Source organism: Osmerus mordax, chromosome 1, assembly GCF_038355195.1.
Source record: "Osmerus mordax isolate fOsmMor3 chromosome 1, fOsmMor3.pri, whole genome shotgun sequence".
Taxonomy (NCBI): domain Eukaryota; kingdom Metazoa; phylum Chordata; class Actinopteri; order Osmeriformes; family Osmeridae; genus Osmerus; species Osmerus mordax.
In genome coordinates, this window is record NC_090050.1 from 2,791,618 (window position 1) to 2,814,028 (window position 22,411).

At 49.5% G+C, this 22,411-nt stretch overlaps 30 non-coding genes across 30 annotated transcripts; 15 read left to right on the top strand and 15 right to left on the bottom strand.

Annotated features, from left to right (window-relative positions):
- Positions 1-708: 708 nt before the first annotated feature.
- Positions 709-815, bottom strand: LOC136953074 (U6 spliceosomal RNA). The gene has a single exon (XR_010877923.1). It is a non-coding gene; the product is annotated as a U6 spliceosomal RNA (small nuclear RNA).
- A 239-nt stretch (positions 816-1,054) lies between these two features.
- Positions 1,055-1,251, top strand: LOC136954000 (U2 spliceosomal RNA). The gene has a single exon (XR_010878050.1). It is a non-coding gene; the product is annotated as a U2 spliceosomal RNA (small nuclear RNA).
- Positions 1,252-2,208: 957 nt separating this feature from the next.
- Positions 2,209-2,315, bottom strand: LOC136953085 (U6 spliceosomal RNA). The gene has a single exon (XR_010877924.1). It is a non-coding gene; the product is annotated as a U6 spliceosomal RNA (small nuclear RNA).
- A 239-nt stretch (positions 2,316-2,554) lies between these two features.
- LOC136952788 (U2 spliceosomal RNA) lies at positions 2,555-2,751 on the top strand. The gene has a single exon (XR_010877900.1). It is a non-coding gene; the product is annotated as a U2 spliceosomal RNA (small nuclear RNA).
- Positions 2,752-3,708: 957 nt separating this feature from the next.
- Positions 3,709-3,815, bottom strand: LOC136953107 (U6 spliceosomal RNA). The gene has a single exon (XR_010877926.1). It is a non-coding gene; the product is annotated as a U6 spliceosomal RNA (small nuclear RNA).
- A 239-nt stretch (positions 3,816-4,054) lies between these two features.
- On the top strand, positions 4,055-4,251 carry LOC136952799 (U2 spliceosomal RNA). The gene has a single exon (XR_010877901.1). It is a non-coding gene; the product is annotated as a U2 spliceosomal RNA (small nuclear RNA).
- Positions 4,252-5,208: 957 nt separating this feature from the next.
- LOC136953118 (U6 spliceosomal RNA) lies at positions 5,209-5,315 on the bottom strand. The gene has a single exon (XR_010877927.1). It is a non-coding gene; the product is annotated as a U6 spliceosomal RNA (small nuclear RNA).
- A 239-nt stretch (positions 5,316-5,554) lies between these two features.
- On the top strand, positions 5,555-5,751 carry LOC136954045 (U2 spliceosomal RNA). Its single transcript, XR_010878061.1, has one exon. It is a non-coding gene; the product is annotated as a U2 spliceosomal RNA (small nuclear RNA).
- A 957-nt stretch (positions 5,752-6,708) lies between these two features.
- Positions 6,709-6,815, bottom strand: LOC136953129 (U6 spliceosomal RNA). The gene has a single exon (XR_010877928.1). It is a non-coding gene; the product is annotated as a U6 spliceosomal RNA (small nuclear RNA).
- Positions 6,816-7,054: 239 nt separating this feature from the next.
- LOC136954058 (U2 spliceosomal RNA) lies at positions 7,055-7,251 on the top strand. Its single transcript, XR_010878063.1, has one exon. It is a non-coding gene; the product is annotated as a U2 spliceosomal RNA (small nuclear RNA).
- Positions 7,252-8,209: 958 nt separating this feature from the next.
- Positions 8,210-8,316, bottom strand: LOC136953990 (U6 spliceosomal RNA). The gene has a single exon (XR_010878048.1). It is a non-coding gene; the product is annotated as a U6 spliceosomal RNA (small nuclear RNA).
- Positions 8,317-8,555: 239 nt separating this feature from the next.
- LOC136954064 (U2 spliceosomal RNA) lies at positions 8,556-8,752 on the top strand. The gene has a single exon (XR_010878064.1). It is a non-coding gene; the product is annotated as a U2 spliceosomal RNA (small nuclear RNA).
- Positions 8,753-9,671: 919 nt separating this feature from the next.
- Positions 9,672-9,778, bottom strand: LOC136953140 (U6 spliceosomal RNA). Its single transcript, XR_010877929.1, has one exon. It is a non-coding gene; the product is annotated as a U6 spliceosomal RNA (small nuclear RNA).
- Positions 9,779-10,017: 239 nt separating this feature from the next.
- Positions 10,018-10,214, top strand: LOC136954071 (U2 spliceosomal RNA). The gene has a single exon (XR_010878065.1). It is a non-coding gene; the product is annotated as a U2 spliceosomal RNA (small nuclear RNA).
- Positions 10,215-11,174: 960 nt separating this feature from the next.
- Positions 11,175-11,281, bottom strand: LOC136953151 (U6 spliceosomal RNA). The gene has a single exon (XR_010877930.1). It is a non-coding gene; the product is annotated as a U6 spliceosomal RNA (small nuclear RNA).
- A 239-nt stretch (positions 11,282-11,520) lies between these two features.
- LOC136954078 (U2 spliceosomal RNA) lies at positions 11,521-11,717 on the top strand. The gene has a single exon (XR_010878066.1). It is a non-coding gene; the product is annotated as a U2 spliceosomal RNA (small nuclear RNA).
- Positions 11,718-12,686: 969 nt separating this feature from the next.
- LOC136953162 (U6 spliceosomal RNA) lies at positions 12,687-12,793 on the bottom strand. The gene has a single exon (XR_010877931.1). It is a non-coding gene; the product is annotated as a U6 spliceosomal RNA (small nuclear RNA).
- A 239-nt stretch (positions 12,794-13,032) lies between these two features.
- LOC136954084 (U2 spliceosomal RNA) lies at positions 13,033-13,229 on the top strand. Its single transcript, XR_010878068.1, has one exon. It is a non-coding gene; the product is annotated as a U2 spliceosomal RNA (small nuclear RNA).
- Positions 13,230-14,181: 952 nt separating this feature from the next.
- Positions 14,182-14,288, bottom strand: LOC136953173 (U6 spliceosomal RNA). The gene has a single exon (XR_010877932.1). It is a non-coding gene; the product is annotated as a U6 spliceosomal RNA (small nuclear RNA).
- A 239-nt stretch (positions 14,289-14,527) lies between these two features.
- On the top strand, positions 14,528-14,724 carry LOC136954091 (U2 spliceosomal RNA). The gene has a single exon (XR_010878069.1). It is a non-coding gene; the product is annotated as a U2 spliceosomal RNA (small nuclear RNA).
- Positions 14,725-15,697: 973 nt separating this feature from the next.
- On the bottom strand, positions 15,698-15,804 carry LOC136953184 (U6 spliceosomal RNA). Its single transcript, XR_010877933.1, has one exon. It is a non-coding gene; the product is annotated as a U6 spliceosomal RNA (small nuclear RNA).
- A 239-nt stretch (positions 15,805-16,043) lies between these two features.
- Positions 16,044-16,240, top strand: LOC136954097 (U2 spliceosomal RNA). The gene has a single exon (XR_010878071.1). It is a non-coding gene; the product is annotated as a U2 spliceosomal RNA (small nuclear RNA).
- A 980-nt stretch (positions 16,241-17,220) lies between these two features.
- On the bottom strand, positions 17,221-17,327 carry LOC136953195 (U6 spliceosomal RNA). The gene has a single exon (XR_010877934.1). It is a non-coding gene; the product is annotated as a U6 spliceosomal RNA (small nuclear RNA).
- A 239-nt stretch (positions 17,328-17,566) lies between these two features.
- On the top strand, positions 17,567-17,763 carry LOC136954104 (U2 spliceosomal RNA). The gene has a single exon (XR_010878073.1). It is a non-coding gene; the product is annotated as a U2 spliceosomal RNA (small nuclear RNA).
- A 955-nt stretch (positions 17,764-18,718) lies between these two features.
- LOC136953206 (U6 spliceosomal RNA) lies at positions 18,719-18,825 on the bottom strand. The gene has a single exon (XR_010877935.1). It is a non-coding gene; the product is annotated as a U6 spliceosomal RNA (small nuclear RNA).
- Positions 18,826-19,064: 239 nt separating this feature from the next.
- Positions 19,065-19,261, top strand: LOC136954107 (U2 spliceosomal RNA). Its single transcript, XR_010878075.1, has one exon. It is a non-coding gene; the product is annotated as a U2 spliceosomal RNA (small nuclear RNA).
- Positions 19,262-20,199: 938 nt separating this feature from the next.
- Positions 20,200-20,306, bottom strand: LOC136953228 (U6 spliceosomal RNA). The gene has a single exon (XR_010877937.1). It is a non-coding gene; the product is annotated as a U6 spliceosomal RNA (small nuclear RNA).
- A 239-nt stretch (positions 20,307-20,545) lies between these two features.
- Positions 20,546-20,742, top strand: LOC136954113 (U2 spliceosomal RNA). Its single transcript, XR_010878076.1, has one exon. It is a non-coding gene; the product is annotated as a U2 spliceosomal RNA (small nuclear RNA).
- Positions 20,743-21,711: 969 nt separating this feature from the next.
- Positions 21,712-21,818, bottom strand: LOC136953239 (U6 spliceosomal RNA). The gene has a single exon (XR_010877938.1). It is a non-coding gene; the product is annotated as a U6 spliceosomal RNA (small nuclear RNA).
- A 239-nt stretch (positions 21,819-22,057) lies between these two features.
- On the top strand, positions 22,058-22,254 carry LOC136954124 (U2 spliceosomal RNA). Its single transcript, XR_010878078.1, has one exon. It is a non-coding gene; the product is annotated as a U2 spliceosomal RNA (small nuclear RNA).
- The last annotated feature ends 157 nt before the right edge of the window (positions 22,255-22,411 follow it).

Here is a 22,411-nt window from a genome sequence, read left to right on the forward strand (position 1 = left end):
TTGTTCTTGGGCATAAGAGGAATTGTCAAGCATTGTTCTGTGGATTCTCGGTCTCCTGAGACCTTCTCCTCAGCTCTGGCTTTGTCCTTGTAATTCCTCACCTCTGGCTTTCCATCTCTGGTTTACAATAATCATGATGGTGTAGGTAAGAGTCCACCTAAGAGTCCACCTTCCTTTTGTCACACACGTTTGCCTTGTAATTGATTTCATTCATTTGCCATGTTATTTCATGTACGTTTCATTTGAACGTACTTACTTACTTACCTTGACCATTCTTGCTCTGATTGAACCCATCGAGTCAAATAAGCAAGTGTGTAATTCAATTGGTATTGGCCTCATTTGGCGGTTCATGTTAATACACTGCTCAGTTTCCCCATCTTCCTTGAAACCATAGGGGAATCATTTTCAGTCGTTTGGCCAATATTTACCCCCCCTAGAGGAGTGTGCACGCGCGTGCGTGCGTGCGTACGTAACCAACCAACAAACCAACAAACAAACTAGTGAATAAATGCCCAAAAATAAGGAATACGCCGGTGAGGCGAAGCCCTTTTCCTTTGGCCTGCCGTTTTCCCGCCCTTTTACTTAAAAAAAACAAAAAAAAAAATTGGGGATCGTTTGTTTGTTTACAACTAGGTGGTCGTCGGTCAAGGTCTAACCCTAGCCCTAGCCCTAGCCCTAACCCTAAAAGGTGGAATGATGATGATGATCCAAAATTCGGAACGCTTCACGGATTTGCGTGTCATCCTTTCGCAGGGGCCATGCTAATCTTCTCTGTATCGATCCAATTTTATTAGATGTGCTGCCGTAGCGAGCACAAGACAGGCAGCTGCACCGACCCCTATATATCCGGCACGTCACTGGTCGAGTCGTCTTGGGGCGGGGTTGAAGCGCGAGGGCCGGCCCCCTCGCCATCCCCTCTACCCCTCCCCTCTACCCCTACTGCTAACCCCTACACCCCCTACTCTAGTCTAGTCTCGTCGTTGTCGTCCGTCACCGTGGAGCAGCGCAAGGGTACTGAGGGGCCGTGCGCGGGTATCGTGGAGTAATGGGGGTCATCGCTTCTCGGCCTTTTGGCTCAGATCAAGTGTAGTTTCTGTTCTTGTCAGTTTAATATCTGATAGGTCACCCACGGGGGCGACCAGTTCTTATTAAGCAGATTTTTGCAAACAGGGAGCCGGAACGAGGGCTCGCTCCGTCCGCTCCGCGCATCGCCCCGGTATCGCAGCTCCTCCGGGGAACGGTGCACTCTTTCTAAGCGTGTCAAAGGGAAACCCTGTGGGTGAGGTGAGTGAATGTGAGTGAGGTGAGTGAATGTGAGTGAGGTGAGTGAATGTGAGTGAGGTGAGAGGCCGGGTGTCATCATGCCCCCACCAGTCATATGCTTAAAATCTCGAGTTGCTGGACGCAGCAGTCTCTACTTGATGGCTCTCACATCTCGTTGTGTAACTTACTGTAGCATTGCGAGTCATACGTTCATAAGTGAAGATGTGGACTTATGGGTTGTTCTTGGGCATAAGAGGAATTGTCAAGCATTGTTCTGTGGATTCTCGGTCTCCTGAGACCTTCTCCTCAGCTCTGGCTTTGTCCTTGTAATTCCTCACCTCTGGCTTTCCATCTCTGGTTTACAATAATCATGATGGTGTAGGTAAGAGTCCACCTAAGAGTCCACCTTCCTTTTGTCACACACGTTTGCCTTGTAATTGATTTCATTCATTTGCCATGTTATTTCATGTACGTTTCATTTGAACGTACTTACTTACTTACCTTGACCATTCTTGCTCTGATTGAACCCATCGAGTCAAATAAGCAAGTGTGTAATTCAATTGGTATTGGCCTCATTTGGCGGTTCATGTTAATACACTGCTCAGTTTCCCCATCTTCCTTGAAACCATAGGGGAATCATTTTCAGTCGTTTGGCCAATATTTACCCCCCCTAGAGGAGTGTGCACGCGCGTGCGTGCGTGCGTACGTAACCAACCAACAAACCAACAAACAAACTAGTGAATAAATGCCCAAAAATAAGGAATACGCCGGTGAGGCGAAGCCCTTTTCCTTTGGCCTGCCGTTTTCCCGCCCTTTTACTTAAAAAAAACAAAAAAAAAAATTGGGGATCGTTTGTTTGTTTACAACTAGGTGGTCGTCGGTCAAGGTCTAACCCTAGCCCTAGCCCTAGCCCTAACCCTAAAAGGTGGAATGATGATGATGATCCAAAATTCGGAACGCTTCACGGATTTGCGTGTCATCCTTTCGCAGGGGCCATGCTAATCTTCTCTGTATCGATCCAATTTTATTAGATGTGCTGCCGTAGCGAGCACAAGACAGGCAGCTGCACCGACCCCTATATATCCGGCACGTCACTGGTCGAGTCGTCTTGGGGCGGGGTTGAAGCGCGAGGGCCGGCCCCCTCGCCATCCCCTCTACCCCTCCCCTCTACCCCTACTGCTAACCCCTACACCCCCTACTCTAGTCTAGTCTCGTCGTTGTCGTCCGTCACCGTGGAGCAGCGCAAGGGTACTGAGGGGCCGTGCGCGGGTATCGTGGAGTAATGGGGGTCATCGCTTCTCGGCCGTTTGGCTCAGATCAAGTGTAGTTTCTGTTCTTGTCAGTTTAATATCTGATAGGTCACCCACGGGGGCGACCAGTTCTTATTAAGCAGATTTTTGCAAACAGGGAGCCGGAACGAGGGCTCGCTCCGTCCGCTCCGCGCATCGCCCCGGTATCGCAGCTCCTCCGGGGAACGGTGCACTCTTTCTAAGCGTGTCAAAGGGAAACCCTGTGGGTGAGGTGAGTGAATGTGAGTGAGGTGAGTGAATGTGAGTGAGGTGAGTGAATGTGAGTGAGGTGAGAGGCCGGGTGTCATCATGCCCCCACCAGTCATATGCTTAAAATCTCGAGTTGCTGGACGCAGCAGTCTCTACTTGATGGCTCTCACATCTCGTTGTGTAACTTACTGTAGCATTGCGAGTCATACGTTCATAAGTGAAGATGTGGACTTATGGGTTGTTCTTGGGCATAAGAGGAATTGTCAAGCATTGTTCTGTGGATTCTCGGTCTCCTGAGACCTTCTCCTCAGCTCTGGCTTTGTCCTTGTAATTCCTCACCTCTGGCTTTCCATCTCTGGTTTACAATAATCATGATGGTGTAGGTAAGAGTCCACCTAAGAGTCCACCTTCCTTTTGTCACACACGTTTGCCTTGTAATTGATTTCATTCATTTGCCATGTTATTTCATGTACGTTTCATTTGAACGTACTTACTTACTTACCTTGACCATTCTTGCTCTGATTGAACCCATCGAGTCAAATAAGCAAGTGTGTAATTCAATTGGTATTGGCCTCATTTGGCGGTTCATGTTAATACACTGCTCAGTTTCCCCATCTTCCTTGAAACCATAGGGGAATCATTTTCAGTCGTTTGGCCAATATTTACCCCCCCTAGAGGAGTGTGCACGCGCGTGCGTGCGTGCGTACGTAACCAACCAACAAACCAACAAACAAACTAGTGAATAAATGCCCAAAAATAAGGAATACGCCGGTGAGGCGAAGCCCTTTTCCTTTGGCCTGCCGTTTTCCCGCCCTTTTACTTAAAAAAAACAAAAAAAAAAATTGGGGATCGTTTGTTTGTTTACAACTAGGTGGTCGTCGGTCAAGGTCTAACCCTAGCCCTAGCCCTAGCCCTAACCCTAAAAGGTGGAATGATGATGATGATCCAAAATTCGGAACGCTTCACGGATTTGCGTGTCATCCTTTCGCAGGGGCCATGCTAATCTTCTCTGTATCGATCCAATTTTATTAGATGTGCTGCCGTAGCGAGCACAAGACAGGCAGCTGCACCGACCCCTATATATCCGGCACGTCACTGGTCGAGTCGTCTTGGGGCGGGGTTGAAGCGCGAGGGCCGGCCCCCTCGCCATCCCCTCTACCCCTCCCCTCTACCCCTACTGCTAACCCCTACACCCCCTACTCTAGTCTAGTCTCGTCGTTGTCGTCCGTCACCGTGGAGCAGCGCAAGGGTACTGAGGGGCCGTGCGCGGGTATCGTGGAGTAATGGGGGTCATCGCTTCTCGGCCGTTTGGCTCAGATCAAGTGTAGTTTCTGTTCTTGTCAGTTTAATATCTGATAGGTCACCCACGGGGGCGACCAGTTCTTATTAAGCAGATTTTTGCAAACAGGGAGCCGGAACGAGGGCTCGCTCCGTCCGCTCCGCGCATCGCCCCGGTATCGCAGCTCCTCCGGGGAACGGTGCACTCTTTCTAAGCGTGTCAAAGGGAAACCCTGTGGGTGAGGTGAGTGAATGTGAGTGAGGTGAGTGAATGTGAGTGAGGTGAGTGAATGTGAGTGAGGTGAGAGGCCGGGTGTCATCATGCCCCCACCAGTCATATGCTTAAAATCTCGAGTTGCTGGACGCAGCAGTCTCTACTTGATGGCTCTCACATCTCGTTGTGTAACTTACTGTAGCATTGCGAGTCATACGTTCATAAGTGAAGATGTGGACTTATGGGTTGTTCTTGGGCATAAGAGGAATTGTCAAGCATTGTTCTGTGGATTCTCGGTCTCCTGAGACCTTCTCCTCAGCTCTGGCTTTGTCCTTGTAATTCCTCACCTCTGGCTTTCCATCTCTGGTTTACAATAATCATGATGGTGTAGGTAAGAGTCCACCTAAGAGTCCACCTTCCTTTTGTCACACACGTTTGCCTTGTAATTGATTTCATTCATTTGCCATGTTATTTCATGTACGTTTCATTTGAACGTACTTACTTACTTACCTTGACCATTCTTGCTCTGATTGAACCCATCGAGTCAAATAAGCAAGTGTGTAATTCAATTGGTATTGGCCTCATTTGGCGGTTCATGTTAATACACTGCTCAGTTTCCCCATCTTCCTTGAAACCATAGGGGAATCATTTTCAGTCGTTTGGCCAATATTTACCCCCCCTAGAGGAGTGTGCACGCGCGTGCGTGCGTGCGTACGTAACCAACCAACAAACCAACAAACAAACTAGTGAATAAATGCCCAAAAATAAGGAATACGCCGGTGAGGCGAAGCCCTTTTCCTTTGGCCTGCCGTTTTCCCGCCCTTTTACTTAAAAAAAACAAAAAAAAAAATTGGGGATCGTTTGTTTGTTTACAACTAGGTGGTCGTCGGTCAAGGTCTAACCCTAGCCCTAGCCCTAGCCCTAACCCTAAAAGGTGGAATGATGATGATGATCCAAAATTCGGAACGCTTCACGGATTTGCGTGTCATCCTTTCGCAGGGGCCATGCTAATCTTCTCTGTATCGATCCAATTTTATTAGATGTGCTGCCGTAGCGAGCACAAGACAGGCAGCTGCACCGACCCCTATATATCCGGCACGTCACTGGTCGAGTCGTCTTGGGGCGGGGTTGAAGCGCGAGGGCCGGCCCCCTCGCCATCCCCTCTACCCCTCCCCTCTACCCCTACTGCTAACCCCTACACCCCCTACTCTAGTCTAGTCTCGTCGTTGTCGTCCGTCACCGTGGAGCAGCGCAAGGGTACTGAGGGGCCGTGCGCGGGTATCGTGGAGTAATGGGGGTCATCGCTTCTCGGCCTTTTGGCTCAGATCAAGTGTAGTTTCTGTTCTTGTCAGTTTAATATCTGATAGGTCACCCACGGGGGCGACCAGTTCTTATTAAGCAGATTTTTGCAAACAGGGAGCCGGAACGAGGGCTCGCTCCGTCCGCTCCGCGCATCGCCCCGGTATCGCAGCTCCTCCGGGGAACGGTGCACTCTTTCTAAGCGTGTCAAAGGGAAACCCTGTGGGTGAGGTGAGTGAATGTGAGTGAGGTGAGTGAATGTGAGTGAGGTGAGTGAATGTGAGTGAGGTGAGAGGCCGGGTGTCATCATGCCCCCACCAGTCATATGCTTAAAATCTCGAGTTGCTGGACGCAGCAGTCTCTACTTGATGGCTCTCACATCTCGTTGTGTAACTTACTGTAGCATTGCGAGTCATACGTTCATAAGTGAAGATGTGGACTTATGGGTTGTTCTTGGGCATAAGAGGAATTGTCAAGCATTGTTCTGTGGATTCTCGGTCTCCTGAGACCTTCTCCTCAGCTCTGGCTTTGTCCTTGTAATTCCTCACCTCTGGCTTTCCATCTCTGGTTTACAATAATCATGATGGTGTAGGTAAGAGTCCACCTAAGAGTCCACCTTCCTTTTGTCACACACGTTTGCCTTGTAATTGATTTCATTCATTTGCCATGTTATTTCATGTACGTTTCATTTGAACGTACTTACTTACTTACCTTGACCATTCTTGCTCTGATTGAACCCATCGAGTCAAATAAGCAAGTGTGTAATTCCATTGGTATTGGCCTCATTTGGCGGTTCATGTTAATACACTGCTCAGTTTCCCCATCTTCCTTGAAACCATAGGGGAATCATTTTCAGTCGTTTGGCCAATATTTACCCCCCCTAGAGGAGTGTGCACGCGCGTGCGTGCGTGCGTACGTAACCAACCAACAAACCAACAAACAAACTAGTGAATAAATGCCCAAAAATAAGGAATACGCCGGTGAGGCGAAGCCCTTTTCCTTTGGCCTGCCGTTTTCCCGCCCTTTTACTTAAAAAAAAAAAAAAAAAAAATTGGGGATCGTTTGTTTGTTTACAACTAGGTGGTCGTCGGTCAAGGTCTAACCCTAGCCCTAGCCCTAGCCCTAACCCTAAAAGGTGGAATGATGATGATGATCCAAAATTCGGAACGCTTCACGGATTTGCGTGTCATCCTTTCGCAGGGGCCATGCTAATCTTCTCTGTATCGATCCAATTTTATTAGATGTGCTGCCGTAGCGAGCACAAGACAGGCAGCTGCACCGACCCCTATATATCCGGCACGTCACTGGTCGAGTCGTCTTGGGGCGGGGTTGAAGCGCGAGGGCCGGCCCCCTCGCCATCCCCTCTACCCCTCCCCTCTACCCCTACTGCTAACCCCTACACCCCCTACTCTAGTCTAGTCTCGTCGTTGTCGTCCGTCACCGTGGAGCAGCGCAAGGGTACTGAGGGGCCGTGCGCGGGTATCGTGGAGTAATGGGGGTCATCGCTTCTCGGCCTTTTGGCTCAGATCAAGTGTAGTTTCTGTTCTTGTCAGTTTAATATCTGATAGGTCACCCACGGGGGCGACCAGTTCTTATTAAGCAGATTTTTGCAAACAGGGAGCCGGAACGAGGGCTCGCTCCGTCCGCTCCGCGCATCGCCCCGGTATCGCAGCTCCTCCGGGGAACGGTGCACTCTTTCTAAGCGTGTCAAAGGGAAACCCTGTGGGTGAGGTGAGTGAATGTGAGTGAGGTGAGTGAATGTGAGTGAGGTGAGTGAATGTGAGTGAGGTGAGAGGCCGGGTGTCATCATGCCCCCACCAGTCATATGCTTAAAATCTCGAGTTGCTGGACGCAGCAGTCTCTACTTGATGGCTCTCACATCTCGTTGTGTAACTTACTGTAGCATTGCGAGTCATACGTTCATAAGTGAAGATGTGGACTTATGGGTTGTTCTTGGGCATAAGAGGAATTGTCAAGCATTGTTCTGTGGATTCTCGGTCTCCTGAGACCTTCTCCTCAGCTCTGGCTTTGTCCTTGTAATTCCTCACCTCTGGCTTTCCATCTCTGGTTTACAATAATCATGATGGTGTAGGTAAGAGTCCACCTAAGAGTCCACCTTCCTTTTGTCACACACGTTTGCCTTTTAATTGATTTCATTCATTTGCCATGTTATTTCATGTACGTTTCATTTGAACGTACTTACTTACTTACCTTGACCATTCTTGCTCTGATTGAACCCATCGAGTCAAATAAGCAAGTGTGTAATTCAATTGGTATTGGCCTCATTTGGCGGTTCATGTTAATACACTGCTCAGTTTCCCCATCTTCCTTGAAACCATAGGGGAATCATTTTCAGTCGTTTGGCCAATATTTACCCCCCCTACAGGAGTGTGCACGCGCGTGCGTGCGTGCGTACGTAACCAACCAACAAACCAACAAACAAACTAGTGAATAAATGCCCAAAAATAAGGAATACGCCGGTGAGGCGAAGCCCTTTTCCTTTGGCCTGCCGTTTTCCCGCCCTTTTACTTAAAAAAAAACAAAAAAAAAAATTGGGGATCGTTTGTTTGTTTACAACTAGGTGGTCGTCGGTCAAGGTCTAACCCTAGCCCTAGCCCTAGCCCTAACCCTAAAAGGTGGAATGATGATGATGATCCAAAATTCGGAACGCTTCACGGATTTGCGTTTCATCCTTTCGCAGGGGCCATGCTAATCTTCTCTGTATCGATCCAATTTTATTAGATGTGCTGCCGTAGCGAGCACAAGACAGGCAGCTGCACCGACCCCTATATATCCGGCACGTCACTGGTCGAGTCGTCTTGGGGCGGGGTTGAAGCGCGAGGGCCGGCCCCCTCGCCATCCCCTCTACCCCTCCCCTCTACCCCTACTGCTAACCCCTACACCCCCTACTCTAGTCTAGTCTCGTCGTTGTCGTCCGTCACCGTGGAGCAGCGCAAGGGTACTGAGGGGCCGTGCGCGGGTATCGTGGAGTAATGGGGGTCATCGCTTCTCGGCCTTTTGGCTCAGATCAAGTGTAGTTTCTGTTCTTGTCAGTTTAATATCTGATAGGTCACCCACGGGGGCGACCAGTTCTTATTAAGCAGATTTTTGCAAACAGGGAGCCGGAACGAGGGCTCGCTCCGTCCGCTCCGCGCATCGCCCCGGTATCGCAGCTCCTCCGGGGAACGGTGCACTCTTTCTAAGCGTGTCAAAGGGAAACCCTGTGGGTGAGGTGAGTGAATGTGAGTGAGGTGAGAGGCCGGGTGTCATCATGCCCCCACCAGTCATATGCTTAAAATCTCGAGTTGCTGGACGCAGCAGTCTCTACTTGATGGCTCTCACATCTCGTTGTGTAACTTACTGTAGCATTGCGAGTCATACGTTCATAAGTGAAGATGTGGACTTATGGGTTGTTCTTGGGCATAAGAGGAATTGTCAAGCATTGTTCTGTGGATTCTCGGTCTCCTGAGACCTTCTCCTCAGCTCTGGCTTTGTCCTTGTAATTCCTCACCTCTGGCTTTCCATCTCTGGTTTACAATAATCATGATGGTGTAGGTAAGAGTCCACCTAAGAGTCCACCTTCCTTTTGTCACACACGTTTGCCTTGTAATTGATTTCATTCATTTGCCATGTTATTTCATGTACGTTTCATTTGAACGTACTTACTTACTTACCTTGACCATTCTTGCTCTGATTGAACCCATCGAGTCAAATAAGCAAGTGTGTAATTCAATTGGTATTGTCCTCATTTGGCGGTTCATGTTAATACACTGCTCAGTTTCCCCATCTTCCTTGAAACCATAGGGGAATCATTTTCAGTCGTTTGGCCAATATTTACCCCCCCTAGAGGAGTGTGCGCGCGCGTGCGTGCGTGCGTACGTAACCAACCAACAAACCAACAAACAAACTAGTGAATAAATGCCCAAAAATAAGGAATACGCCGGTGAGGCGAAGCCCTTTTCCTTTGGCCTGCCGTTTTCCCGCCCTTTTACTTAAAAAAAACAAAAAAAAAAATTGGGGATCGTTTGTTTGTTTACAACTAGGTGGTCGTCGGTCAAGGTCTAACCCTAGCCCTAGCCCTAGCCCTAACCCTAAAAGGTGGAATGATGATGATGATCCAAAATTCGGAACGCTTCACGGATTTGCGTGTCATCCTTTCGCAGGGGCCATGCTAATCTTCTCTGTATCGATCCAATTTTATTAGATGTGCTGCCGTAGCGAGCACAAGACAGGCAGCTGCACCGACCCCTATATATCCGGCACGTCACTGGTCGAGTCGTCTTGGGGCGGGGTTGAAGCGCGAGGGCCGGCCCCCTCGCCATCCCCTCTACCCCTCCCCTCTACCCCTACTGCTAACCCCTACACCCCCTACTCTAGTCTAGTCTCGTCGTTGTCGTCCGTCACCGTGGAGCAGCGCAAGGGTACTGAGGGGCCGTGCGCGGGTATCGTGGAGTAATGGGGGTCATCGCTTCTCGGCCTTTTGGCTCAGATCAAGTGTAGTTTCTGTTCTTGTCAGTTTAATATCTGATAGGTCACCCACGGGGGCGACCAGTTCTTATTAAGCAGATTTTTGCAAACAGGGAGCCGGAACGAGGGCTCGCTCCGTCCGCTCCGCGCATCGCCCCGGTATCGCAGCTCCTCCGGGGAACGGTGCACTCTTTCTAAGCGTGTCAAAGGGAAACCCTGTGGGTGAGGTGAGTGAATGTGAGTGAGGTGAGTGAATGTGAGTGAGGTGAGTGAATGTGAGTGAGGTGAGAGGCCGGGTGTCATCATGCCCCCACCAGTCATATGCTTAAAATCTCGAGTTGCTGGACGCAGCAGTCTCTACTTGATGGCTCTCACATCTCGTTGTGTAACTTACTGTAGCATTGCGAGTCATACGTTCATAAGTGAAGATGTGGACTTATGGGTTGTTCTTGGGCATAAGAGGAATTGTCAAGCATTGTTCTGTGGATTCTCGGTCTCCTGAGACCTTCTCCTCAGCTCTGGCTTTGTCCTTGTAATTCCTCACCTCTGGCTTTCCATCTCTGGTTTACAATAATCATGATGGTGTAGGTAAGAGTCCACCTAAGAGTCCACCTTCCTTTTGTCACACACGTTTGCCTTGTAATTGATTTCATTCATTTGCCATGTTATTTCATGTACGTTTCATTTGAACGTACTTACTTACTTACCTTGACCATTCTTGCTCTGATTGAACCCATCGAGTCAAATAAGCAAGTGTGTAATTCCATTGGTATTGGCCTCATTTGGCGGTTCATGTTAATACACTGCTCAGTTTCCCCATCTTCCTTGAAACCATAGGGGAATCATTTTCAGTCGTTTGGCCAATATTTACCCCCCCTAGAGGAGTGTGCGCGCGTGCGTGCGTGCGTGCGTACGTAACCAACCAACAAACCAACAAACAAACTAGTGAATAAATGCCCAAAAATAAGGAATACGCCGGTGAGGCGAAGCCCTTTTCCTTTGGCCTGCCGTTTTCCCGCCCTTTTACTTAAAAAAAAACAAAAAAAAAAATTGGGGATCGTTTGTTTGTTTACAACTAGGTGGTCGTCGGTCAAGGTCTAACCCTAGCCCTAGCCCTAGCCCTAACCCTAAAAGGTGGAATGATGATGATGATCCAAAATTCGGAACGCTTCACGGATTTGCGTGTCATCCTTTCGCAGGGGCCATGCTAATCTTCTCTGTATCGATCCAATTTTATTAGATGTGCTGCCGTAGCGAGCACAAGACAGGCAGCTGCACCGACCCCTATATATCCGGCACGTCACTGGTCGAGTCGTCTTGGGGCGGGGTTGAAGCGCGAGGGCCGGCCCCCTCGCCATCCCCTCTACCCCTCCCCTCTACCCCTACTGCTAACCCCTACACCCCCTACTCTAGTCTAGTCTCGTCGTTGTCGTCCGTCACCGTGGAGCAGCGCAAGGGTACTGAGGGGCCGTGCGCGGGTATCGTGGAGTAATGGGGGTCATCGCTTCTCGGCCTTTTGGCTCAGATCAAGTGTAGTTTCTGTTCTTGTCAGTTTAATATCTGATAGGTCACCCACGGGGGCGACCAGTTCTTATTAAGCAGATTTTTGCAAACAGGGAGCCGGAACGAGGGCTCGCTCCGTCCGCTCCGCGCATCGCCCCGGTATCGCAGCTCCTCCGGGGAACGGTGCACTCTTTCTAAGCGTGTCAAAGGGAAACCCTGTGGGTGAGGTGAGTGAATGTGAGTGAGGTGAGTGAATGTGAGTGAGGTGAGTGAATGTGAGTGAGGTGAGAGGCCGGGTGTCATCATGCCCCCACCAGTCATATGCTTAAAATCTCGAGTTGCTGGACGCAGCAGTCTCTACTTGATGGCTCTCACATCTCGTTGTGTAACTTACTGTAGCATTGCGAGTCATACGTTCATAAGTGAAGATGTGGACTTATGGGTTGTTCTTGGGCATAAGAGGAATTGTCAAGCATTGTTCTGTGGATTCTCGGTCTCCTGAGACCTTCTCCTCAGCTCTGGCTTTGTCCTTGTAATTCCTCACCTCTGGCTTTCCATCTCTGGTTTACAATAATCATGATGGTGTAGGTAAGAGTCCACCTAAGAGTCCACCTTCCTTTTGTCACACACGTTTGCCTTGTAATTGATTTCATTCATTTGCCATGTTATTTCATGTACGTTTCATTTGAACGTACTTACTTACTTACCTTGACCATTCTTGCTCTGATTGAACCCATCGAGTCAAATAAGCAAGTGTGTAATTCCATTGGTATTGGCCTCATTTGGCGGTTCATGTTAATACACTGCTCAGTTTCCCCATCTTCCTTGAAACCATAGGGGAATCATTTTCAGTCGTTTGGCCAATATTTACCCCCCCTAGAGGAGTGTGCATGCGCGTGCGTGCGTGCGTGCGTACGTAACCAACCAACAAACCAACAAACAAACTAGTGAATAAATGCCCAAAAATAAGGAATACGCCGGTGAGGCGAAGCCCTTTTCCTTTGGCCTGCCGTTTTCCCGCCCTTTTACTTAAAAAAAAACAAAAAAACAAAAAAAAAATTGGGGATCGTTTGTTTGTTTACAACTAGGTGGTCGTCGGTCAAGGTCTAACCCTAGCCCTAGCCCTAGCCCTAACCCTAAAAGGTGGAATGATGATGATGATCCAAAATTCGGAACGCTTCACGGATTTGCGTGTCATCCTTTCGCAGGGGCCATGCTAATCTTCTCTGTATCGATCCAATTTTATTAGATGTGCTGCCGTAGCGAGCACAAGACAGGCAGCTGCACCGACCCCTATATATCCGGCACGTCACTGGTCGAGTCGTCTTGGGGCGGGGTTGAAGCGCGAGGGCCGGCCCCCTCGCCATCCCCTCTACCCCTCCCCTCTACCCCTACTGCTAACCCCTACACCCCCTACTCTAGTCTAGTCTCGTCGTTGTCGTCCGTCACCGTGGAGCAGCGCAAGGGTACTGAGGGGCCGTGCGCGGGTATCGTGGAGTAATGGGGGTCATCGCTTCTCGGCCTTTTGGCTCAGATCAAGTGTAGTTTCTGTTCTTGTCAGTTTAATATCTGATAGGTCACCCACGGGGGCGACCAGTTCTTATTAAGCAGATTTTTGCAAACAGGGAGCCGGAACGAGGGCTCGCTCCGTCCGCTCCGCGCATCGCCCCGGTATCGCAGCTCCTCCGGGGAACGGTGCACTCTTTCTAAGCGTGTCAAAGGGAAACCCTGTGGGTGAGGTGAGTGAATGTGAGTGAGGTGAGTGAATGTGAGTGAGGTGAGTGAATGTGAGTGAGGTGAGAGGCCGGGTGTCATCATGCCCCCACCAGTCATATGCTTAAAATCTCGAGTTGCTGGACGCAGCAGTCTCTACTTGATGGCTCTCACATCTCGTTGTGTAACTTACTGTAGCATTGCGAGTCATACGTTCATAAGTGAAGATGTGGACTTATGGGTTGTTCTTGGGCATAAGAGGAATTGTCAAGCATTGTTCTGTGGATTCTCGGTCTCCTGAGACCTTCTCCTCAGCTCTGGCTTTGTCCTTGTAATTCCTCACCTCTGGCTTTCCATCTCTGGTTTACAATAATCATGATGGTGTAGGTAAGAGTCCACCTAAGAGTCCACCTTCCTTTTGTCACACACGTTTGCCTTGTAATTGATTTCATTCATTTGCCATGTTATTTCATGTACGTTTCATTTGAACGTACTTACTTACTTACTTACCTTGACCATTCTTGCTCTGATTGAACCCATCGAGTCAAATAAGCAAGTGTGTAATTCAATTGGTATTGGCCTCATTTGGCGGTTCATGTTAATACACTGCTCAGTTTCCCCATCTTCCTTGAAACCATAGGGGAATCATTTTCAGTCGTTTGGCCAATATTTACCCCCCCTAGAGGAGTGTGCACGCGCGTGCGTGCGTGCGTACGTAACCAACCAACAAACCAACAAACAAACTAGTGAATAAATGCCCAAAAATAAGGAATACGCCGGTGAGGCGAAGCCCTTTTCCTTTGGCCTGCCGTTTTCCCGCCCTTTTACTTAAAAAAAAAAAAAAAAATTGGGGATCGTTTGTTTGTTTACAACTAGGTGGTCGTCGGTCAAGGTCTAACCCTAGCCCTAGCCCTAACCCTAAAAGGTGGAATGATGATGATGATCCAAAATTCGGAACGCTTCACGGATTTGCGTGTCATCCTTTCGCAGGGGCCATGCTAATCTTCTCTGTATCGATCCAATTTTATTAGATGTGCTGCCGTAGCGAGCACAAGACGGGCAGCTGCACCGACCCCTATATATCCGGCACGTCACTGGTCGAGTCGTCTTGGGGCGGGGTTGAAGCGCGAGGGCCGGCCCCCTCGCCATCCCCTCTACCCCTCCCCTCTACCCCTACTGCTAACCCCTACACCCCCTACTCTAGTCTAGTCTCGTCGTTGTCGTCCGTCACCGTGGAGCAGCGCAAGGGTACTGAGGGGCCGTGCGCGGGTATCGTGGAGTAATGGGGGTCATCGCTTCTCGGCCTTTTGGCTCAGATCAAGTGTAGTTTCTGTTCTTGTCAGTTTAATATCTGATAGGTCACCCACGGGGGCGACCAGTTCTTATTAAGCAGATTTTTGCAAACAGGGAGCCGGAACGAGGGCTCGCTCCGTCCGCTCCGCGCATCGCCCCGGTATCGCAGCTCCTCCGGGGAACGGTGCACTCTTTCTAAGCGTGTCAAAGGGAAACCCTGTGGGTGAGGTGAGTGAATGTGAGTGAGGTGAGTGAATGTGAGTGAGGTGAGTGAATGTGAGTGAGGTGAGAGGCCGGGTGTCATCATGCCCCCACCAGTCATATGCTTAAAATCTCGAGTTGCTGGACGCAGCAGTCTCTACTTGATGGCTCTCACATCTCGTTGTGTAACTTACTGTAGCATTGCGAGTCATACGTTCATAAGTGAAGATGTGGACTTATGGGTTGTTCTTGGGCATAAGAGGAATTGTCAAGCATTGTTCTGTGGATTCTCGGTCTCCTGAGACCTTCTCCTCAGCTCTGGCTTTGTCCTTGTAATTCCTCACCTCTGGCTTTCCATCTCTGGTTTACAATAATCATGATGGTGTAGGTAAGAGTCCACCTAAGAGTCCACCTTCCTTTTGTCACACACGTTTGCCTTGTAATTGATTTCATTCATTTGCCATGTTATTTCATGTACGTTTCATTTGAACGTACTTACTTACTTACCTTGACCATTCTTGCTCTGATTGAACCCATCGAGTCAAATAAGCAAGTGTGTAATTCCATTGGTATTGGCCTCATTTGGCGGTTCATGTTAATACACTGCTCAGTTTCCCCATCTTCCTTGAAACCATAGGGGAATCATTTTCAGTCGTTTGGCCAATATTTACCCCCCCTAGAGGAGTGTGCATGCGCGTGCGTGCGTGCGTGCGTGCGTACGTAACCAACCAACAAACCAACAAACAAACTAGTGAATAAATGCCCAAAAATAAGGAATACGCCGGTGAGGCGAAGCCCTTTTCCTTTGGCCTGCCGTTTTCCCGCCCTTTTACTTAAAAAAAAACAAAAAAACAAAAAAAAAATTGGGGATCGTTTGTTTGTTTACAACTAGGTGGTCGTCGGTCAAGGTCTAACCCTAGCCCTAGCCCTAGCCCTAACCCTAAAAGGTGGAATGATGATGATGATCCAAAATTCGGAACGCTTCACGGATTTGCGTGTCATCCTTTCGCAGGGGCCATGCTAATCTTCTCTGTATCGATCCAATTTTATTAGATGTGCTGCCGTAGCGAGCACAAGACAGGCAGCTGCACCGACCCCTATATATCCGGCACGTCACTGGTCAAGTCGTCTTGGGGCGGGGTTGAAGCGCGAGGGCCGGCCCCCTCGCCATCCCCTCTACCCCTCCCCTCTACCCCTACTGCTAACCCCTACACCCCCTACTCTAGTCTAGTCTCGTCGTTGTCGTCCGTCACCGTGGAGCAGCGCAAGGGTACTGAGGGGCCGTGCGCGGGTATCGTGGAGTAATGGGGGTCATCGCTTCTCGGCCTTTTGGCTCAGATCAAGTGTAGTTTCTGTTCTTGTCAGTTTAATATCTGATAGGTCACCCACGGGGGCGACCAGTTCTTATTAAGCAGATTTTTGCAAACAGGGAGCCGGAACGAGGGCTCGCTCCGTCCGCTCCGCGCATCGCCCCGGTATCGCAGCTCCTCCGGGGAACGGTGCACTCTTTCTAAGCGTGTCAAAGGGAAACCCTGTGGGTGAGGTGAGTGAATGTGAGTGAGGTGAGTGAATGTGAGTGAGGTGAGTGAATGTGAGTGAGGTGAGTGAATGTGAGTGAGGTGAGAGGCCGGGTGTCATCATGCCCCCACCAGTCATATGCTTAAAATCTCGAGTTGCTGGACGCAGCAGTCTCTACTTGATGGCTCTCACATCTCGTTGTGTAACTTACTGTAGCATTGCGAGTCATACGTTCATAAGTGAAGATGTGGACTTATGGGTTGTTCTTGGGCATAAGAGGAATTGTCAAGCATTGTTCTGTGGATTCTCGGTCTCCTGAGACCTTCTCCTCAGCTCTGGCTTTGTCCTTGTAATTCCTCACCTCTGGCTTTCCATCTCTGGTTTACAATAATCATGATGGTGTAGGTAAGAGTCCACCTAAGAGTCCACCTTCCTTTTGTCACACACGTTTGCCTTGTAATTGATTTCATTCATTTGCCATGTTATTTCATGTACGTTTCATTTGAACGTACTTACTTACTTACCTTGACCATTCTTGCTCTGATTGAACCCATCGAGTCAAATAAGCAAGTGTGTAATTCCATTGGTATTGGCCTCATTTGGCGGTTCATGTTAATACACTGCTCAGTTTCCCCATCTTCCTTGAAACCATAGGGGAATCATTTTCAGTCGTTTGGCCAATATTTACCCCCCCTAGAGGAGTGTGCACGCGCGTGCGTGCGTGCGTGCGTACGTAACCAACCAACAAACCAACAAACAAACTAGTGAATAAATGCCCAAAAATAAGGAATACGCCGGTGAGGCGAAGCCCTTTTCCTTTGGCCTGCCGTTTTCCCGCCCTTTTACTTAAAAAAAACAAAAAAAAAAATTGGGGATCGTTTGTTTGTTTACAACTAGGTGGTCGTCGGTCAAGGTCTAACCCTAGCCCTAGCCCTAGCCCTAACCCTAAAAGGTGGAATGATGATGATGATCCAAAATTCGGAACGCTTCACGGATTTGCGTGTCATCCTTTCGCAGGGGCCATGCTAATCTTCTCTGTATCGATCCAATTTTATTAGATGTGCTGCCGTAGCGAGCACAAGACAGGCAGCTGCACCGACCCCTATATATCCGGCACGTCACTGGTCGAGTCGTCTTGGGGCGGGGTTGAAGCGCGAGGGCCGGCCCCCTCGCCATCCCCTCTACCCCTCCCCTCTACCCCTACTGCTAACCCCTACACCCCCTACTCTAGTCTAGTCTCGTCGTTGTCGTCCGTCACCGTGGAGCAGCGCAAGGGTACTGAGGGGCCGTGCGCGGGTATCGTGGAGTAATGGGGGTCATCGCTTCTCGGCCTTTTGGCTCAGATCAAGTGTAGTTTCTGTTCTTGTCAGTTTAATATCTGATAGGTCACCCACGGGGGCGACCAGTTCTTATTAAGCAGATTTTTGCAAACAGGGAGCCGGAACGAGGGCTCGCTCCGTCCGCTCCGCGCATCGCCCCGGTATCGCAGCTCCTCCGGGGAACGGTGCACTCTTTCTAAGCGTGTCAAAGGGAAACCCTGTGGGTGAGGTGAGTGAATGTGAGTGAGGTGAGTGAATGTGAGTGAGGTGAGTGAATGTGAGTGAGGTGAGAGGCCGGGTGTCATCATGCCCCCACCAGTCATATGCTTAAAATCTCGAGTTGCTGGACGCAGCAGTCTCTACTTGATGGCTCTCACATCTCGTTGTGTAACTTACTGTAGCATTGCGAGTCATACGTTCATAAGTGAAGATGTGGACTTATGGGTTGTTCTTGGGCATAAGAGGAATTGTCAAGCATTGTTCTGTGGATTCTCGGTCTCCTGAGACCTTCTCCTCAGCTCTGGCTTTGTCCTTGTAATTCCTCACCTCTGGCTTTCCATCTCTGGTTTACAATAATCATGATGGTGTAGGTAAGAGTCCACCTAAGAGTCCACCTTCCTTTTGTCACACACGTTTGCCTTGTAATTGATTTCATTCATTTGCCATGTTATTTCATGTACGTTTCATTTGAACGTACTTACTTACTTACCTTGACCATTCTTGCTCTGATTGAACCCATCGAGTCAAATAAGCAAGTGTGTAATTCCATTGGTATTGGCCTCATTTGGCGGTTCATGTTAATACACTGCTCAGTTTCCCCATCTTCCTTGAAACCATAGGGGAATCATTTTCAGTCGTTTGGCCAATATTTACCCCCCCTAGAGGAGTGTGCATGCGCGTGCGTGCGTGCGTGCGTACGTAACCAACCAACAAACCAACAAACAAACTAGTGAATAAATGCCCAAAAATAAGGAATACGCCGGTGAGGCGAAGCCCTTTTCCTTTGGCCTGCCGTTTTCCCGCCCTTTTACTTAAAAAAAAACAAAAAATAAAATGGGGATCGTTTGTTTGTTTACAACTAGGTGGTCGTCGGTCAAGGTCTAACCCTAGCCCTAGCCCTAACCCTAAAAGGTGGAATGATGATGATGATCCAAAATTCGGAACGCTTCACGGATTTGCGTGTCATCCTTTCGCAGGGGCCATGCTAATCTTCTCTGTATCGATCCAATTTTATTAGATGTGCTGCCGTAGCGAGCACAAGACAGGCAGCTGCACCGACCCCTATATATCCGGCACGTCACTGGTCGAGTCGTCTTGGGGCGGGGTTGAAGCGCGAGGGCCGGCCCCCTCGCCATCCCCTCTACCCCTCCCCTCTACCCCTACTGCTAACCCCTACACCCCCTACTCTAGTCTAGTCTCGTCGTTGTCGTCCGTCACCGTGGAGCAGCGCAAGGGTACTGAGGGGCCGTGCGCGGGTATCGTGGAGTAATGGGGGTCATCGCTTCTCGGCCTTTTGGCTCAGATCAAGTGTAGTTTCTGTTCTTGTCAGTTTAATATCTGATAGGTCACCCACGGGGGCGACCAGTTCTTATTAAGCAGATTTTTGCAAACAGGGAGCCGGAACGAGGGCTCGCTCCGTCCGCTCCGCGCATCGCCCCGGTATCGCAGCTCCTCCGGGGAACGGTGCACTCTTTCTAAGCGTGTCAAAGGGAAACCCTGTGGGTGAGGTGAGTGAATGTGAGTGAGGTGAGTGAATGTGAGTGAGGTGAGAGGCCGGGTGTCATCATGCCCCCACCAGTCATATGCTTAAAATCTCGAGTTGCTGGACGCAGCAGTCTCTACTTGATGGCTCTCACATCTCGTTGTGTAACTTACTGTAGCATTGCGAGTCATACGTTCATAAGTGAAGATGTGGACTTATGGGTTGTTCTTGGGCATAAGAGGAATTGTCAAGCATTGTTCTGTGGATTCTCGGTCTCCTGAGACCTTCTCCTCAGCTCTGGCTTTGTCCTTGTAATTCCTCACCTCTGGCTTTCCATCTCTGGTTTACAATAATCATGATGGTGTAGGTAAGAGTCCACCTAAGAGTCCACCTTCCTTTTGTCACACACGTTTGCCTTGTAATTGATTTCATTCATTTGCCATGTTATTTCATGTACGTTTCATTTGAACGTACTTACTTACTTACCTTGACCATTCTTGCTCTGATTGAACCCATCGAGTCAAATAAGCAAGTGTGTAATTCCATTGGTATTGGCCTCATTTGGCGGTTCATGTTAATACACTGCTCAGTTTCCCCATCTTCCTTGAAACCATAGGGGAATCATTTTCAGTCGTTTGGCCAATATTTACCCCCCCTAGAGGAGTGTGCATGCGCGTGCGTGCGTGCGTACGTAACCAACCAACAAACCAACAAACAAACTAGTGAATAAATGCCCAAAAATAAGGAATACGCCGGTGAGGCGAAGCCCTTTTCCTTTGGCCTGCCGTTTTCCCGCCCTTTTACTTAAAAAAAAACAAAAAATAAAATGGGGATCGTTTGTTTGTTTACAACTAGGTGGTCGTCGGTCAAGGTCTAACCCTAGCCCTAGCCCTAGCCCTAACCCTAAAAGGTGGAATGATGATGATGATCCAAAATTCGGAACGCTTCACGGATTTGCGTGTCATCCTTTCGCAGGGGCCATGCTAATCTTCTCTGTATCGATCCAATTTTATTAGATGTGCTGCCGTAGCGAGCACAAGACAGGCAGCTGCACCGACCCCTATATATCCGGCACGTCACTGGTCGAGTCGTCTTGGGGCGGGGTTGAAGCGCGAGGGCCGGCCCCCTCGCCATCCCCTCTACCCCTCCCCTCTACCCCTACTGCTAACCCCTACACCCCCTACTCTAGTCTAGTCTCGTCGTTGTCGTCCGTCACCGTGGAGCAGCGCAAGGGTACTGAGGGGCCGTGCGCGGGTATCGTGGAGTAATGGGGGTCATCGCTTCTCGGCCTTTTGGCTCAGATCAAGTGTAGTTTCTGTTCTTGTCAGTTTAATATCTGATAGGTCACCCACGGGGGCGACCAGTTCTTATTAAGCAGATTTTTGCAAACAGGGAGCCGGAACGAGGGCTCGCTCCGTCCGCTCCGCGCATCGCCCCGGTATCGCAGCTCCTCCGGGGAACGGTGCACTCTTTCTAAGCGTGTCAAAGGGAAACCCTGTGGGTGAGGTGAGTGAATGTGAGTGAGGTGAGTGAATGTGAGTGAGGTGAGTGAATGTGAGTGAGGTGAGAGGCCGGGTGTCATCATGCCCCCACCAGTCATATGCTTAAAATCTCGAGTTGCTGGACGCAGCAGTCTCTACTTGATGGCTCTCACATCTCGTTGTGTAACTTACTGTAGCATTGCGAGTCATACGTTCATAAGTGAAGATGTGGACTTATGGGTTGTTCTTGGGCATAAGAGGAATTGTCAAGCATTGTTCTGTGGATTCTCGGTCTCCTGAGACCTTCTCCTCAGCTCTGGCTTTGTCCTTGTAATTCCTCACCTCTGGCTTTCCATCTCTGGTTTACAATAATCATGATGGTGTAGGTAAGAGTCCACCTAAGAGTCCACCTTCCTTTTGTCACACACGTTTGCCTTGTAATTGATTTCATTCATTTGCCATGTTATTTCATGTACGTTTCATTTGAACGTACTTACTTACTTACCTTGACCATTCTTGCTCTGATTGAACCCATCGAGTCAAATAAGCAAGTGTGTAATTCCATTGGTATTGGCCTCATTTGGCGGTTCATGTTAATACACTGCTCAGTTTCCCCATCTTCCTTGAAACCATAGGGGAATCATTTTCAGTCGTTTGGCCAATATTTACCCCCCCTAGAGGAGTGTGCATGCGCGTGCGTGCGTGCGTGCGTACGTAACCAACCAACAAACCAACAAACAAACTAGTGAATAAATGCCCAAAAATAAGGAATACGCCGGTGAGGCGAAGCCCTTTTCCTTTGGCCTGCCGTTTTCCCGCCCTTTTACTTAAAAAAAAACAAAAAAACAAAAAAAAAATTGGGGATCGTTTGTTTGTTTACAACTAGGTGGTCGTCGGTCAAGGTCTAACCCTAGCCCTAGCCCTAGCCCTAACCCTAAAAGGTGGAATGATGATGATGATCCAAAATTCGGAACGCTTCACGGATTTGCGTGTCATCCTTTCGCAGGGGCCATGCTAATCTTCTCTGTATCGATCCAATTTTATTAGATGTGCTGCCGTAGCGAGCACAAGACAGGCAGCTGCACCGACCCCTATATATCCGGCACGTCACTGGTCGAGTCGTCTTGGGGCGGGGTTGAAGCGCGAGGGCCGGCCCCCTCGCCATCCCCTCTACCCCTCCCCTCTACCCCTACTGCTAACCCCTACACCCCCTACTCTAGTCTAGTCTCGTCGTTGTCGTCCGTCACCGTGGAGCAGCGCAAGGGTACTGAGGGGCCGTGCGCGGGTATCGTGGAGTAATGGGGGTCATCGCTTCTCGGCCTTTTGGCTCAGATCAAGTGTAGTTTCTGTTCTTGTCAGTTTAATATCTGATAGGTCACCCACGGGGGCGACCAGTTCTTATTAAGCAGATTTTTGCAAACAGGGAGCCGGAACGAGGGCTCGCTCCGTCCGCTCCGCGCATCGCCCCGGTATCGCAGCTCCTCCGGGGAACGGTGCACTCTTTCTAAGCGTGTCAAAGGGAAACCCTGTGGGTGAGGTGAGTGAATGTGAGTGAGGTGAGTGAATGTGAGTGAGGTGAGTGAATGTGAGTGAGGTGAGAGGCCGGGTGTCATCATGCCCCCACCAGTCATATGCTTAAAATCTCGAGTTGCTGGACGCAG